The 15,913-nt window shown below is 36.9% G+C and overlaps 1 pseudogene; it reads left to right on the top strand.

The window, feature by feature from the left end:
- Nucleotides 1-285: 285 nt before the first annotated feature.
- LOC102603298 (F-box/LRR-repeat protein At3g48880-like) lies at nucleotides 286-9,177 on the top strand (annotated as a pseudogene).
- Nucleotides 9,178-15,913: the final 6,736 nt, after the last annotated feature.

The raw sequence follows: 15,913 nt of genomic DNA on the forward strand, positions 1-15,913 counted from the left end.
CATGGAATTTGAAAAACACCACAAAACTTATTTTCACTTTTGATTGCTGCATTATTTATTTATTTTCAAATTTCACTAGTTAGATAAAATAATAATAAATAAAGATAAATGAGAATACACAACAATATGTAAACTAACAACACAGAACTATCAAACAAATGTTGCATTTAAATTAAATACTAATACAATAAAATTTGAGTAACTAAAAATAAATGAATAAATATTATATTTAAACTAATATTACCAAAATCCAATATAAGTAATCATCCAAGCATGATGTAAAAAAACTCAAGGTTATTTGTTATTTTAGTGTAGATTAATTTTCAATTTCATTCAATTGTTGGAGGAAGCTATATTGTGGTTTCGTCTTCTTCGTCTTCTTCAAGTACAAGTATGGCCGTAGAGCTATGGCAAAATATGACAGATTCTATCACAGCTCCCTCTCCGACAACCTATATTACTTTCTACTATGTTGTTTCGGAGATTTCTGGTTCAGCTGATCATGGTCACCACCCGAGATTTCGAGGAAGAGATGCCACGCACAGTGATTCTGAAGAGGAATTGATGGGTCTGATTCAAAGAAGATGGCAATCAAGGCTCAGATCTATCAGGTAACTTTTTACTTTTATAAGAGTTCTAAGCTATTATGTTTCCTGGGTAGGTTTTCTTTCGCCAGAATCTTCATTTTTTCCATCTTTTTTACTTTCTATGTGAAGCTTTGACTTTGAATTTTAGAATTATTAGATTTTTGTTGTGGAAAGTTGGGGAACTTTTGGTAGAGGAAAAAAAGAAAGTTACTGATTGTAGAATATTAATGTTCTACTAAATTAGTCATACCATATCTATCCATGCGGAGAGATTTTATCACAGCCAACTCAATTTACAGCTTTTGACTTGTACTAATATTGTCACCTAGTCGATTGAATCTCTACCCATTTAACAACCGCTAGGAAGCCTTGCAGGTATAATGAACTTCCAATCATTCAGCCAGAAGCATATTTACATACTAAGTAATTAACTTGAAGTAATTATAGGTGAGAAACAAAATCTCTAGGCAATTTGAACAAATTTTCCTTCATACATAGGTAGACCTTCGAGAGAGTAGGGACTATTTGTAACAAACTCAATTTTCAACACAAACACTGATATATATATTGTTATTACGGAATACAAGTTACAACGTATAATACCCACAACAAAGTAACAACACACTAATTGTAGATAGATAACATAGAAGAAGGTAACTAGAAGGGGATGAGATTCTAGACCATAGAAAGGAGATGAGAGGATCAGAAAGCCAAAGCTTCACATAATTTGCATAAACCTATTTTGCTCTCCCAAGTCTCTATTTATCAACCCGGATCCCACACATAGCCTTTTAATTCGGCTTTGGGCTGCTTTGTCAATACTGGTCTAGGCCCATTCATAACAATACCTTCAGCCCCAATAAGAACCTTGTCCTCAAGGTTCAAGTAGTACCAATTTGATATCATTGTGAGGATTCTCATTGGAGCTATTAAGGAAGCTATACATACTAACATCAGCAAGTTAGAAGCAGGTGTAGGCAGTTCTCTTGCAACTTTACCGATGAGCAGTACATTGCTCCAAATTATCACAGCGCGACTCCAACTTTCAAACTAGAACCAGGATCAAATGGAAAGCTGAACCCGAAATGATCAGGTGGAAATCGATACAACGATAATGGGAGGTTAGCATGACCGAATTCCTTGAAGTAATCAAATATAGATCTTCCCATAAGTTGGGTGCGACTAAAAATCGAAGGCAAACAAGGTAGTGCAAGACAATTATTATCAAACATGATAAGCTCACCGTACTCTCCCTTAAATGCAGAAACTGTTTGAAAATTTTCATCAAACATATGGGATGCCAGATTTGTTGAATCAGTTATCACTGGATGTTCGACTTCCATGTCAATTTTCTTATCGGGCATTTCAGCGAACACCTTGCAGGCATAGCCGTTTGGGTTGTTCTTCAAGTCATATTTGGAGTCCAACATGGGACCCAAAGTCTCAATATTAACCAACGATGGACTAACCGCCTGAGAGTACTCCACTGCCCTATGATTCTTGTTTCTGGGAATGGGTAAGAACTCGCGTTGTTTGTCCCTAGTACGGGAGCGAAAACGAATCAGCAATTTGTCCACAAAATGGTCCCAGCCAGCCAGTTGTTTGTTGCAAAACAACCATTGATACCATTCCAAAGCTTCACCGTTGAGATAAAAGGATGCCAAGGTTAGCTTGTGCGTTTCTACGATTCCGTAAAAATCAAAATAGCATTCAGCTTGGAAAATCCACGCCTCTGGATTTTCACCACGAAATCGTCCTAGTTCCACCGGAGCTGGCCTATGACGGAGTGTGGGGGCTTCAAGAGTGTCTTTCCCGTGATGAGGACGAGCAACCTCCATTGTTGGATCTCGAATGTGAGGCCCTGCCGGAACGAACTTTCCGGTAACCTCCTGTAACATATGGCGAATGTCTGCAATATCTTTGGAAAATGACTCTTTCGCCTCCTTAATGGATTCATTGATGAGAGCCTTGAGTCTTTGGTCCTCCATGAGAAACCTCTGGATGAAAGCACCAATGTAACAAACTCAATTTTCAACACAAACACTGATATATATATTGTTATTACGGAATACAAGTTACAACGTATAATACCCACAACAAAGTAACAACACACTAATTGTAGATAGATAACATAGAAGAAGGTAACTAGAAGGGGATGAGATTCTAGACCATAGAAAGGAGATGAGAGGATCAGAAAGCCAAAGCTTCACATAATTTGCATAAACCTATTTTGCTCTCCCAAGTCTCTATTTATCAACCCGGATCCCACACATAGCCTTTTAATTCGGCTTTGGGCTGCTTTGTCAATACTGGTCTAGGCCCATTCATAACACTATTGAGCCTAAATCCAAATAATAATGGACTGTTGTGAGCCTTCTCTTTTTCAAATGGGGTCCAGCTGCACTTTGGTGGTTACTTCCTCTGAACCAGGTGAATTTTCCTCCTATTAGACAAGGATCATGTAGCTCTAATTCTTCAATCCATCTAGAGAAATCATTCATGACGTTGTGACTCTGTTGTACCCCCTTCTTTCCACCATGTGCCTCACAGTGTTAAAATCTCCACCTGTGACCCACGGTCTTCCACACAACTCCTTCATTGCAGCCATCTCTTCCCAACACTCTAACTTTTCGTTTCTTCTGTGTGGGGCATATACTCCAGTGAAATACCAGGGAAAGTAATTATGTGTAGACTCAAATTTGTAAGTGATTGAATAGGTCCCTTCCTCCACCTTAGTGCCTGTCCATACTCTACTGTCCCACATAAGAAGTAACTCCCCCTTGCTTCCATCTGCTTCAATGAACCCGAGTTTCACCCATCTGCAAGACCATAGTTGATATGCAATCCCCTTATTCACCTTGGTTTCCTGTAGGCAAACCACATCCGCTTTCCATTTTTGCAAACACGTCTTAACCAGGTTCTTATTAGTGTTGTCTTTATCAAAAAAGGTTCTTATTAGTGTTGTTGTTAAGACCCCTCACGTTCCATGTGATCAGTTTAATATTCATTTAAAGGTCAGATTTAGAACCCTCCCCCTGTTTCTAGCACCTTCAACCTCTTTGTTAAGACTACGTTGAAGCTTCTTCAATTCATTCTTACCTATGCCCCTACTTTTTGGGGTGGTAATAGCTTTCCCCTGCTTCTTGTTATCAAGCTCTGTTTTCCTTCCATTGATTCTCATGAGTAGTGCAAGTGTTTCCTTCTCAAATCCTTCAAATGCTACCCCATACGTGTTGCTCAACTCCAATATATGTGAATTAACCCAATTTGATGCCTCGGTTTCAGCCAGATCTTCCTCTGTCAAGTTCTGCATAGCCATTGGTTCAGCATCAAGGATTTGTTGCAGCTGTAGTTCCGTCTGGTTAAAATCTTTGGTCGTAATCTCTTCTTCGGAATGCTCACTCATGCTACTCAATTCAATGATCTGTTTTGATTTTTGTGTTTGCATGTGGTTCTTCTCACCTGCTACTCTTTCTCCTGCCATCTTCTCCTTTATTACATCCTCTGTTGAATTCTCCCACGCTTTGACTGCTTCCAGGAACTGAGAGGCTAAAGACTTAATGGCTGAAAGCCCATTTATGTCTCTAATTCGGTCCTCTCGTTCCTTCTCATTAAAACCTAAATGGGTTTCAGAATTGTCTGTCTTTTTGGCCCACAAGAGTTGTTGGCCCAAAACAACTTTCCCCTGATGTCTGGGCCTGCTTAGTTCTTTTCATTTAAGAGAATTTAGTGTATACCCTGTGGACCGTTTTCCCCCTTCTTTGGCACTTGATGGAATTTAACTGCAGAAACAATTGAGTTTTGCCCATACAAGTTTGAATTTATGCTTGTCTGAGTTTTGTTTCTTGGTTTTCAGCATTTCAATTATTAGTATGGTATGATCAAATGCAGATCTTTTTGTTCTTAAAGTTTAAATCTTTGTTGAGATTGGTGTTAATTTACTTGTGATTTATCATTTTGTTATTGCGACGATTCATTTTTCGTTGTACTCCAATCGAGAACGTTGCTTCTTTTGGAAAATTATTACAGCTTGTTTTAGTTGCATATGTTAAATGCAAATGGTGCTTTGGTTATTCCGTCTTTTTTTTTACATAGAGAAAATTGGGTTTTGGGGCATCTAACCTATAAATTCTGGATACATGATTAGTAGTTAGAGAGATTGATGGGAAATATTTTTTATTTTTTATTTTGACAAAGTACAAAGTTTCACTGAAAGCATCCAGAAGATGCAAAAGAGAAAAACATTTGAGCTTCCAAATTCATGAAAAGAAAATTAGGGCTTAGGAGAACAGCCTAACAAAATCTCAGGATTAAATTTCCTTACTTTATTTGGAAGGCAATTGAAAAATGTATGGCTATTGGGTTGGAGGGATATACTGTATAAGGTAGGATATTAATAATCTTACCTTTAATGAGAAATCACAGACATCACTGAAAAAGTTGAGCAAGAGAATGCTTTAGTAAACGTGCGACAAAAACAGCTAGTCCCGAGGGAACACTGCAATACCTGCATCACCATTCATAGCAAGATGAGTAGGAAGGGTAGTGGGTGGATTTCATACCCTTTGAATAACTCAGGGAGAATAACACCCTAAAAGGTAGCTATTGAAATGGGAGAACCCAAGATTATATAAGCCCCACATCAACACATTTCTGTATCAATGTAGGACTCAAGTCCCATGTTTTTTTTTGTGCTTTTAGATGCTAAGTTTTAATCTAAAATTAGTTGTTTTTTCGAGCTTTTGTTGGAAGAGGATTGCCAATTCATCAGTTTTACTTGCTAGTTTAGCTTTCAATTTAGAACAGATCCCGCTACTAACTATTATTGGTTATGTTGTTGAAGACTTGTTATCAACACTCTAATTCTCCCAATTTATATGACACTTTATTTGGGGACATTGCAAAATACTTGATACCATTTCTCTTATCAATTCCTTACTGTAAGGATAAACAGTAATACCATTTCTCTATTCAATCTCTAGACATAATGTCACACCACTTCTTAAATCAGGTCCTGAGATCATCAAAGTGAGTTCACATAGATCATTCATGTGTCTAGGTTGTGTTTCCACATCAATGGAGTGAATTGTGATAGTCTGATCGACGAAGATGCAACACATAATTTAAAGCCCTGTAGTTGAAATGGAGGAGTGGTATGCGATATGGAGATACATACCAGCGTGAAAGATAGGTTTTATAAGACAGTTGTGAGACCAATGATGATTTATGGCGCGAGTGTTGGGTGTTTGAGATCCGATATATCAAAAAAATGAGTGTTGTAAAAATGTGAATGGTATGACTGTGTGTGGTCATACAAAACTAGACAAAATAAGTGATGATTATGACAAGGTACAAAAAGCACCTGTAGAAGATAAAAGTAAAGAAGTCCCTGAATTGTAGTTTGGAAATGCCTACAATTAGAAGTTCAGATGCACCGGTGTGACACTATGATGGTTGAATGTTAATGGACGAGGTAAACAATTCAATCACATGGACAAAGTTGTCTTAAAGGACTTATAAGTTCTTGAGATTCTTGTTGAATTAGCAAACAACAAAATATAAATGAAGCACAAGATCCATAGTAATTCCAATGGATAGGATAAGGTTTTTTTAATGTTGCTACACTTAAATTAGTATGTTGTTTGCCAGGAGTCCTTTTTGTTCATTACTAATTTGCATTTTGGTAGAAAATATAGATAACCTTAAGTAATAGAGAATCCTTTTTTTTAACAGGTAATTAGTAATAAAGAATCCTTTTTTTGTCTTTTTTTTGAAATAGGTAATAAAGAATCCTTTTTTTTTGTCTATTTATTGAAATAGGTAACTTTGTATTATATCACAAAACAGTACAACCCTTGTACTGAAACCATTATATACAAATGTCTCCTTTTCCACTGTTTTCGGTCTACATTGAGTCTAAAACATCAATTACCGATACAGTGTCATTGGAGTATACTTGATTACACCAAAAACATAACCAATAAAATGCAGTTTAACTTGACTTTCAGGACATCGTTTTCTATGCTCTCAAAACACCTAGAATTCCTTTCTTTCCAAATAGTCCACCATCTACTAGCAGGGTTGATTCTCCATCTGTTTCTGTCCTTTGCATTCACCCCTGTTGCCTCCCAACTCTTCAAAGCCTGAGACCTTCTTGGGCATGGTCCAGGAGATGCCTTTGAGGTTAAAAAAAATCTCCATCTCCTGATCTTCTGATCTTTCGAGGCCTCTTTTCATACAAAAGCATATCCACTCCATAGCTTTTCTGCTCACAGCGGACCTTCGCATCATTTTCCTACTCCTTTCCACCCATTCATACCATTCAGACTTGTCATTTTCCCACCTAGTAATATCGAATGACTTAAACCTTGAAATAGATCCTATTGTCCTCCATCCTTTAAAATATAGTTTCTGGCTGAGAGAAATGCTCAAAGAAGGAAAAAGGAAGAGAGTAACCACAGAAGGTGATAACTCAGGAAGGTGAGAGAGAGGTTTTCCGGTAAGAAGTGCCGGAAAAGTGTCAAGAAAAGATGTTTCTCCCTCCTAGGAAGTAGAAGAGAGAAGATTTTTGGTTTTCGTGCCTGAGAGCATTTTCTTTTTTTGAACAGTGCCTTATAACCATTTTTGTTTTATCAAGTAAAAGTCAGTAATAGAGAATCCTTAATAATCAATTATCTTAGTATTGGAATGAAACTATTCCAAATGGAGCGGAATGGATATTGAGTGTTCCTATAGCCGACCTCAACTAGTTTAAGTTTGAATCATTGCTGTTGTAAAGTGCAACTCCACCTCAATCCCAAACAAGTCGGGGTTGGCTATATAGATCATTGCTGTTGGAAACTATATGCATCTTTTTCCGCAGACACTTGTCCCATTCCCCAGTTCTCTTTGTTCTTGTCTTGTTCTTCAAAATATATAACAAGTCTTCAGCTTTTCCATTCTAATCTAAGGACACTGAATTTTCCTCTCAAGGGACTTTTATGTGCAAATCGATGCTACGTCCTCCTTTTTGTATCATTTTGCTTTCAGTAATGTCAATATTTATCCAAAATGTGATACTTCCGACAGCTATTGCAGCAAGAACTTAGTTCTCTCTCGTTTTCTATGACCAACTTAAGTTCCAGTTCAAATTTTCCTAGTTTCTTCACTTTTTGGAATCCCAGTGCTCCTCAGATGTATTTGTACATTCTTTTATGCTTCTTCATATTGCAAGGCTTAACTTTTCTGCTTCATGGTCTGAGTATATTCACAAGAATACAAAATGGCAATCAGCAACATTAATTTGTTGTCAGGAATTCAAATATTCTTCATGGATCTAGAGAAGTAATAACCTTTCTTGTTTCTACAGGAGTTCAGGAAATTGAAGTTTTTTGTGATGGAGGAAGGAGATTTTCCTGTAAGGAGATGGGAGGACCTTGATAATGATATCTTGTTGAAGATACTCACGTTCTTTGACCGTTTTGAGCTGTCTGCTGGAGTTGCTCATGTTTGTAGTGCGTGGCGATTGGCTTGTTGTGATCAACTTCTCTAGAAGACGCTGGACTTGTCGGTACTAAAATCAAACTTCATCAAACGCCGCGAGAGCCGTACGTATATGTGGACTCAGTCTGATAAAACATTGACCTGCCTCCTAAAGATTTGCTTGAACCTCAGTTGTGGAAACATACTAACATTGATCTTCCATTACAATTTGTATGTCTGCAACGACCAGTTGACTTATACAGCTGAGAGGTATTCCCCCTATAAACCTTCAACTTTCTATTGTACTATAACTTAAATCAAGAAACCGACAGCAAGCATCATTCCAGAGTTCAGGTATCTAACATCTCAGATGCCCTATGATTTTCCATTATTCAAATTCAGGAGATGCAAAATTTATTGTGAGAATGAAGAAAACTGTTAATTAAATTGCGTCTTTTTCAGGTGTCCTCGTCTTAAACGTCTTGTTATGCCTGCTTGGAACAGAATAGAAAAGACAGGAATTTGCAGGGCTATTCGTATGTGGGAAGATCTTGAATCACTGATGATGCCTAGTATAGTGAATCCTCCATTTGTCATGGAGGAAATTGCAATGAGTTGCAAAATTTTTGCTGAGCTCAAGATTTTGGGGCCCTGTGATATGCTCTTTGCATCTACACTGGTATCATTTCTTCCAAACTTGAAAGTGTTGAGTGTGAGGTGCACAGTGTTATCTAAAAGTGTCTTGGTTACTATCTTGGACGGGTTAAAAAAGTTGGAAGTGCTCAACATATCTAATTGCATAGTTATTGAAGACCTTCCTCCACCTGCACCAAAGAAAATTCTGACTGAGCTTGATGAATTAATCCTTGAAAAAGCATCTAGGTTATGCAAATTCCTAACTTGCATGAGTGACTCATGCATCATGTGTCAGCGCACTCGAAATGATGAAGGGCTGATGAGGTGGTATAAGTATGAAGAGGGCCTCTGGAAAGTGGATGAGGTGAGATCTCTTGCAATTTGACAACTTTAAGAATGTATTGCTTCTTGAGTTAAAGGTCCTGTAAAATGTGTAAACTTGTGTGTATGACACTAATTACAGAACTGAGTAATAAAATGGAATTTGGAACTGTAATGAAAATTGCTTGATGAATGGATGTTGAGCAATTGTCAGATTTAGAGTGTAATATTGTATTTAAATAAAAGGTTAGATGGGTACAACTAAGGGATTCAAATAAATATTGGATTGACTCAACTGGCCAACCTCCCTAACCCTACACATGTCTTCGTCGTTTTATGCGAGAAGATCGTGGAATCTTGATGGGATTAGGTATAATCCCTTGAATCTCAGGGTGTCGCCGTTATGAATGTTTCCTTCCCTTCATATGCTGCAAGACAAATCATCTTGATGCATACTATACCAGGGGCTGAAGGACATATCAGGTGGTAAGCTTCATAGCATTTGTTGGAACCTCGAAATGGAAGTGTGTGAACCCTTAGACTAGCAAAATTATATGGGATGGGGATGGGGGGTGGCTTAGGTGGGATGGTGAAGGGGTAGGGATTGGAGTGTTGGGTGGGTAGGGAGGAGACATTTGACGTGGAGTGTCACTTATAGAACTTGTTTTCCTTGCTTCCATTACGTAAGTTATATTCCTTATTTTAAGGAACTTTTGTCTTGGAGAAATGTTTCCCAAAACATTTTGATCAATCAAACATAGAAAAATTGGAAAGCATTTTCTGAAAAATAATTTCCTCCATACCAAATACACTCTTTAGCATCACACCCCGGAATCCACGTGACCGGCACTTGATGCTCTACCTAACCCGAACGAACCAAACCATACAAGAGAGCTCATCTATATGCTCAATAGATACATGCGGAAATCTTTTGGAATTTAAAAACATCGTCATTTGAACAATTTAAAACCAAAGCATGTTGAACAATTTAAAACCAAAGCATGAATACGTTCTTTAACCAACACTCTTTAAAAGAAAAATGCACTAGGCAGAGAGTTTCATTCCTGAATGCTATATGAGTAACCAAAGGAAAACTCCACATCTCTGTAGATACTTTTGGTAAGGCTCAGCATTTGCAGTCCTAAAGAACTATCATACTATTCTTTTATATAAAATTGATATAGAAAGGAACATTATATCAATTAATGATTGAGTCGAAGAGATAGTACAATAAGTAAAACATGTTCCTAACTGGTCATAAAAAAAACATGTTCCTAACCAATTTTTAAGCACCAAGCCTTATGAAATAAAGAAACTTTTTTAATTTACAGGGAGTACCACTCTATCACAGACACAACTTGAAAACAACTAGGCTATGTACTTATTGTCATATACCCTACTTACTCAAGTCGTCTCATCGTTGTGCCACACGAATCGACTCACCCATGCTAGCTATAAACTTAACTGCTGGACAGAGGTGTTTATTTTATTAATATGTATATGTATTTATACAAGAGAGTAAACAACAAATAAGGAAAGAATCAACTAATAAAGTATTGTGATCTCCTAATCATAATAGAAACTAAATCACTAATGAGATACTAAGATATGGAAGATCAATCAAGATATATCCTAATATCAATCCTAATATCAATCCAGAGATATCATTAATATGCCCCCGCAAGATGGTAGATCAGTCTGATATACCAATCTTGGACCTTAGTGCTTCAAATGGAGCTTTTGAAAGCGGCTTGTTAAGAAGATCAACCAACTGGTCTCGGGATGAAACATGAGAAACACGTAGCAGGCCTTGTTGGCAGAGATTTCGAACAAAATGATGGTCAATCTCGATGTGCTTCATTCTGGAATGAAAAACTGGTTTAGCACACACATAGGTAGCACCAAGGTTGTCACAGTAGATAACTAGTGGTTCCTTGAGAAAAACAGATAACTTCTGAAGAAAATTACGGACCCAACAAATTTCAGCTGACACTGAAGCAATAGCCCGATATTCAGCTTCTGTGGATGAGCGAGCAACAATACTTGGCTTCTCTGAACTCCATGAGATTGGATTGGAGCCTAAAAACACAATGTATGGTGTAGTAGAGGAGCGATCTTCACGATGACCTGCCCACTCTGCGTCGAAGAAGGCATGCGTATTTAGTGACTTGCCTTTGCAAAGAAACAAACCATTAGTAGATGTGCTAGCAAGGTAGCGAAGAACTAGTTTGACCATAACCCAATGTGTAGTCGTTGGAGCACTTGTAAACTAAGACAATTTACTTACAGCAAAGGCAACATTCGGTCTAGTAAGGTGAAGATATTGTTAACTTCCAACTATACTCTGATATTCTTTAGGATCCTTAAGTAAAGAGCCATCACTACTTATGGGACAAGATCTGCTTGCCATTGGTGTGCACATGGGATTAGCTTCAACCATGTTTGCTCAGTCTAAGATTTCATAGATATACTTCTACTGACTTAAGAAAATTTCAGAAGGTGAGCGAATAACTTGAACACCCAAGAAAAAATGCAAATCACCAAGATCTTTAATAGAGAAATGATTAGAAAGACACCCAATAAAATCTTCCACCGAACTTTGATGATTACCCGTGATAATTAGATTATCAAAATAGACAATGAGATAGAGCATAACTCCAGATTTAGCATAAATAGATAAGTGATGATCTAACTGAGAGTGGCAAAATCCACATGAAATAAGATAGGATTTGAGTTCCTCATACCCTGCTCGTGGAGCCTGGTTAAGCCCATAAATTGCTCTGTGAAGCTGACAAACATGAGTGGGGTATGTCTCATTCACAAACCCAGGAGGTTGAGACATATAAACTTCTTCAATTAGAGTACCGTGCAAGAAGGCATTGTTAGCATCTAATTGATGAAGTTGCAAATCAAATGAGGCAGCCAATGAGAGAATAAAACGCACTGTGGTATGCTTTGGTACTGGAGAATGTGTTTCACCATAATCAACACCTTGATGTTGCAAGAAACCTTTAGCAACAAGTCAGGCTTTATAGTAGTTAATACTTCTATTAGAATTGTTTTTAACACGAAAAACCCACTTTAGACTCGACAGGTTTAGCATGAGGATTTGCTGGTACAAGAGACCATGTGCCTTGACCTTTAAGAGCCGATAATTCCTTTTTCATAGCAGCACGCCATTTAGGATCTTTTAATGCTTTGCTAATATTCCTAGGTTAAATAGGTTTGGGTATTGAATTGAAAGAAATCAAGGATTTGGTAGGCTTGGGTTTGCTATGGGTATTTGAGGAAGTGATTTGTAATTTAGAAGGTTGTGCAACAGGGGATGATTTGGCTTGAGGAGATAAAGTAGCATTGAGATAAAGTTTTTGAGTTGGCTTACTAATATTGTTTTTAGAACGGGTAACCATGGGATGATTTGGTATAGGGACAAAAGAAGGAATGGAGAAGTGGAAGGGGTTGGTACTGATGATGACGATGAGGAAGCAGAAGTAGAAGAAAAGGTGGAAGAAAATATACCTGGGAAAAATGTGATGGATTTCTCAGGCTCTTCTGATGAAAAGTGATTATTGGTGGCGGCCTCAAGAGATGTACTTCCTGAATTCGATGTTGTAGATCTAATGGGAGGAGTTACCAAATAGGCTTGATGTAAATGGAATAATATGATGAGAGAGAACCCATATATCAACAGTGTTAGACCCAAGGTGATTGGCCTTAATTTCCATAGATGAGTATGGAAAATGATGCTCCAGAAAGTCCTTGTGCCTGGAGACATAATCTAGTCTAGACTTCATAGGAACAAAACAAAGGTAAACACTTTGATTTTGTGAGTATCCAAGAAAAAGACGTGGGGAGCTTCACATGAAGCTCTTCAGATGTCACTAGAGTTTCTTGGGCATGTAGAGCTGCAATGTTAGTGTCATATTCAGCTGTAAGTCCATGAAGAGCATGAAGGAAGAGCTCATCCATTGAAATTTGGATGCCAGCAGAGGCTAAAGTGCTGCAAATTTGTTTGATCTTCTTCAGATATGAAGTAATTGAGAGGTTACCCTTTTCATTTTGTTTAGAGATTCTCTAAGACGCATTATACGAGCATGTGATGGCTTCACATAGGTTGCTGCCAGATTTTGTTAGAGAGCACGTGAAAATTTGTCAACAATGACAAAGGGAACAATATCAGAAGATATAGAGGCAAATGGCACTCCGGATGAGATGGTCTTGTCGTTGATGAAAAGGTGTGGTTGTTGAACTTGGTGATTGTTCAATAAAGTGGAGGAAATCATATGTAGTAAGGATGGTTTCCCATTAGTATTTCCATGACTGATAGTTTGTACTGTTGAGCTTTAGAGGTGCCTAGCAACAATGTTGATATTGATCAACAGCTCATTGTTATTTATGGTGAGAATCATGGGAGAATTTGGTACAACTACTGGAGAAGGTGTGGTTGAGGTGTTCTCAGCAGAGTAATTGGTTGAAACCATTGTTATTGGCAGCAGGAAAACACAAATGTTCAGGAAGAAAAAAAAAATGCAGTGATGCTTTTAGGTTCTTGATACCATATAGACTTTACTGTTGGAGAGAAGTGTTTATTTTATTATTATGTATGTGTATTTATACAAGAGAGTAAACAACAAATAAGGTGTGGTTGAACTTGGTGATTGTTCAATAAAGTGGAGGAAATCATATGTAGTAAGGATGGTTTCCCATTAGTATTTCCATGACTGATAGTTTGTACTGTTGAGCTTTAGAGGTGCCTAGCAACAATGTTGATATTGATCAACAGCTCATTGTTATTTATGGTGAGAATCATGGGAGAATTTGGTACAACTACTGGAGAAGGTGTGGTTGAGGTGTTCTCAGCAGAGTAATTGGTTGAAACCATTGTTATTGGCAGCAGGAAAACACAAATGTTCAGGAAGAAAAAAAAAATGCAGTGATGCTTTTAGGTTCTTGATACCATATAGACTTTACTGTTGGAGAGAAGTGTTTATTTTATTATTATGTATGTGTATTTATACAAGAGAGTAAACAACAAATAAGGTGTGGTTGAACTTGGTGATTGTTCAATAAAGTGGAGGAAATCATATGTAGTAAGGATGGTTTCCCATTAGTATTTCCATGACTGATAGTTTGTACTGTTGAGCTTTAGAGGTGCCTAGCAACAATGTTGATATTGATCAACAGCTCATTGTTATTTATGGTGAGAATCATGGGAGAATTTGGTACAACTACTGGAGAAGGTGTGGTTGAGGTGTTCTCAGCAGAGTAATTGGTTGAAACCATTGTTATTGGCAGCAGGAAAACACAAATGTTCAGGAAGAAAAAAAAAATGCAGTGATGCTTTTAGGTTCTTGATACCATATAGACTTTACTGTTGGAGAGAAGTGTTTATTTTATTATTATGTATGTGTATTTATACAAGAGAGTAAACAACAAATAAGGTGTGGTTGAACTTGGTGATTGTTCAATAAAGTGGAGGAAATCATATGTAGTGAGGATGGTTTCCCATTGGTATTTCCATGACTGATAGTTTGTATTGTTGAGCTTTAGAGGTGCCTAGCAACAATGTTGATATTGATCAACTGCTCATTGTTATTTATGGTGAGAATCGTGGGAGAATTTGGTACAACTACTGGAGAAGGTGTGGTTGAGGTGTTCTCAGCAGAGTAATTGGTTGAAACCATTGTTATTGGCAGCAGGAAAACACAAATGTTCAGGAAGAAAAAAAAAATGCAGTGATGCTTTTAGGTTCTTGATACCATATAGACTTTACTGTTGGAGAGAAGTGTTTATTTTATTATTATGTATGTGTATTTATACAAGAGAGTAAACAACAAATAAGGAAAGAATCAACTAATAAAGTATTGTGATCTTCTCCTAATCATAATAGAAACTAAATCACTAATGAGATACTACGTAATGAAAAATCAATCAAGATATATTCTAATATCAATCGAGAGATATCACTAATACTACCAAGAAAGCACAATACCCTCTCATGGGGCACTTTGTCATAGTTCCAAACCTAAGGTTGGTTCTACGCCTACACTAGCATGTGTAGTTTCATGATCTAATATAGAAAATATCCAAGGCCAATCTTGGTGAGCTCAAGTAATTTCAAAAGTTAACAATTTTCCATTACAACATGTTAAAAAAATATCATTACACCCCCAACTTTGCTTCAAAAATCAAACTACCCCTCAACTTTGAACAATAGACATTCTCCCCAAATATCAATTGATATTTTTAAATGTCTATTTTACCGTTACATTATCAACCTTTATCAGTTTTTTACTTCTTTAAAATCATGGTATATTTTTTTAAAATCTATGTAACAAATTACTTATAGAAAATATTTTGAGATAAGAAAAAAGTGAGAAGTACTAAGTTACCCTTATCTAAAAAAAAAGCGAGAATAACTAATTCATTGTTTATGTTAATGATGTTCTATAATTAAATAAATGAGTAGAATAAGAAGTATTTTAATAATAATCAAAGCTTTAATATCTAGTGAAAATAACAGAAAGTCGTAACTAGAGCTGTCAATATGGGCTAGCCCACCCCATCCGGGCTAACCTATACAGGCTTTGACATTTTACGGGCCAGGCCAGGCTAGCCCATTTTTGGTGTGGGCCAGAAAACAATCGGCCCAACCCACAAGCACGTGGGCTACAGGCTTGCCGGGCCAGCCCACTTTTTTAAAAGTTATATATTTTTTTATAATTATTAAATTAAATTATAAATTATAATTTAAAAATATTATCATAAATATCGACAAAACAATATTACATGGTGTTAATGTTACTACTTGTTAATCAAATCCACAAATAAAATTATCTTTATAATATTTATTAAGTTTTTTTCAAGTAAAAGTATAAATATCTAAATAGAAATATTAACCTAACTGT

Source organism: Solanum tuberosum, unplaced genomic scaffold, assembly GCF_000226075.1.
Source record: "Solanum tuberosum cultivar DM 1-3 516 R44 unplaced genomic scaffold, SolTub_3.0 scf00154, whole genome shotgun sequence".
Classification (NCBI taxonomy): Eukaryota; Viridiplantae; Streptophyta; class Magnoliopsida; order Solanales; family Solanaceae; genus Solanum; species Solanum tuberosum.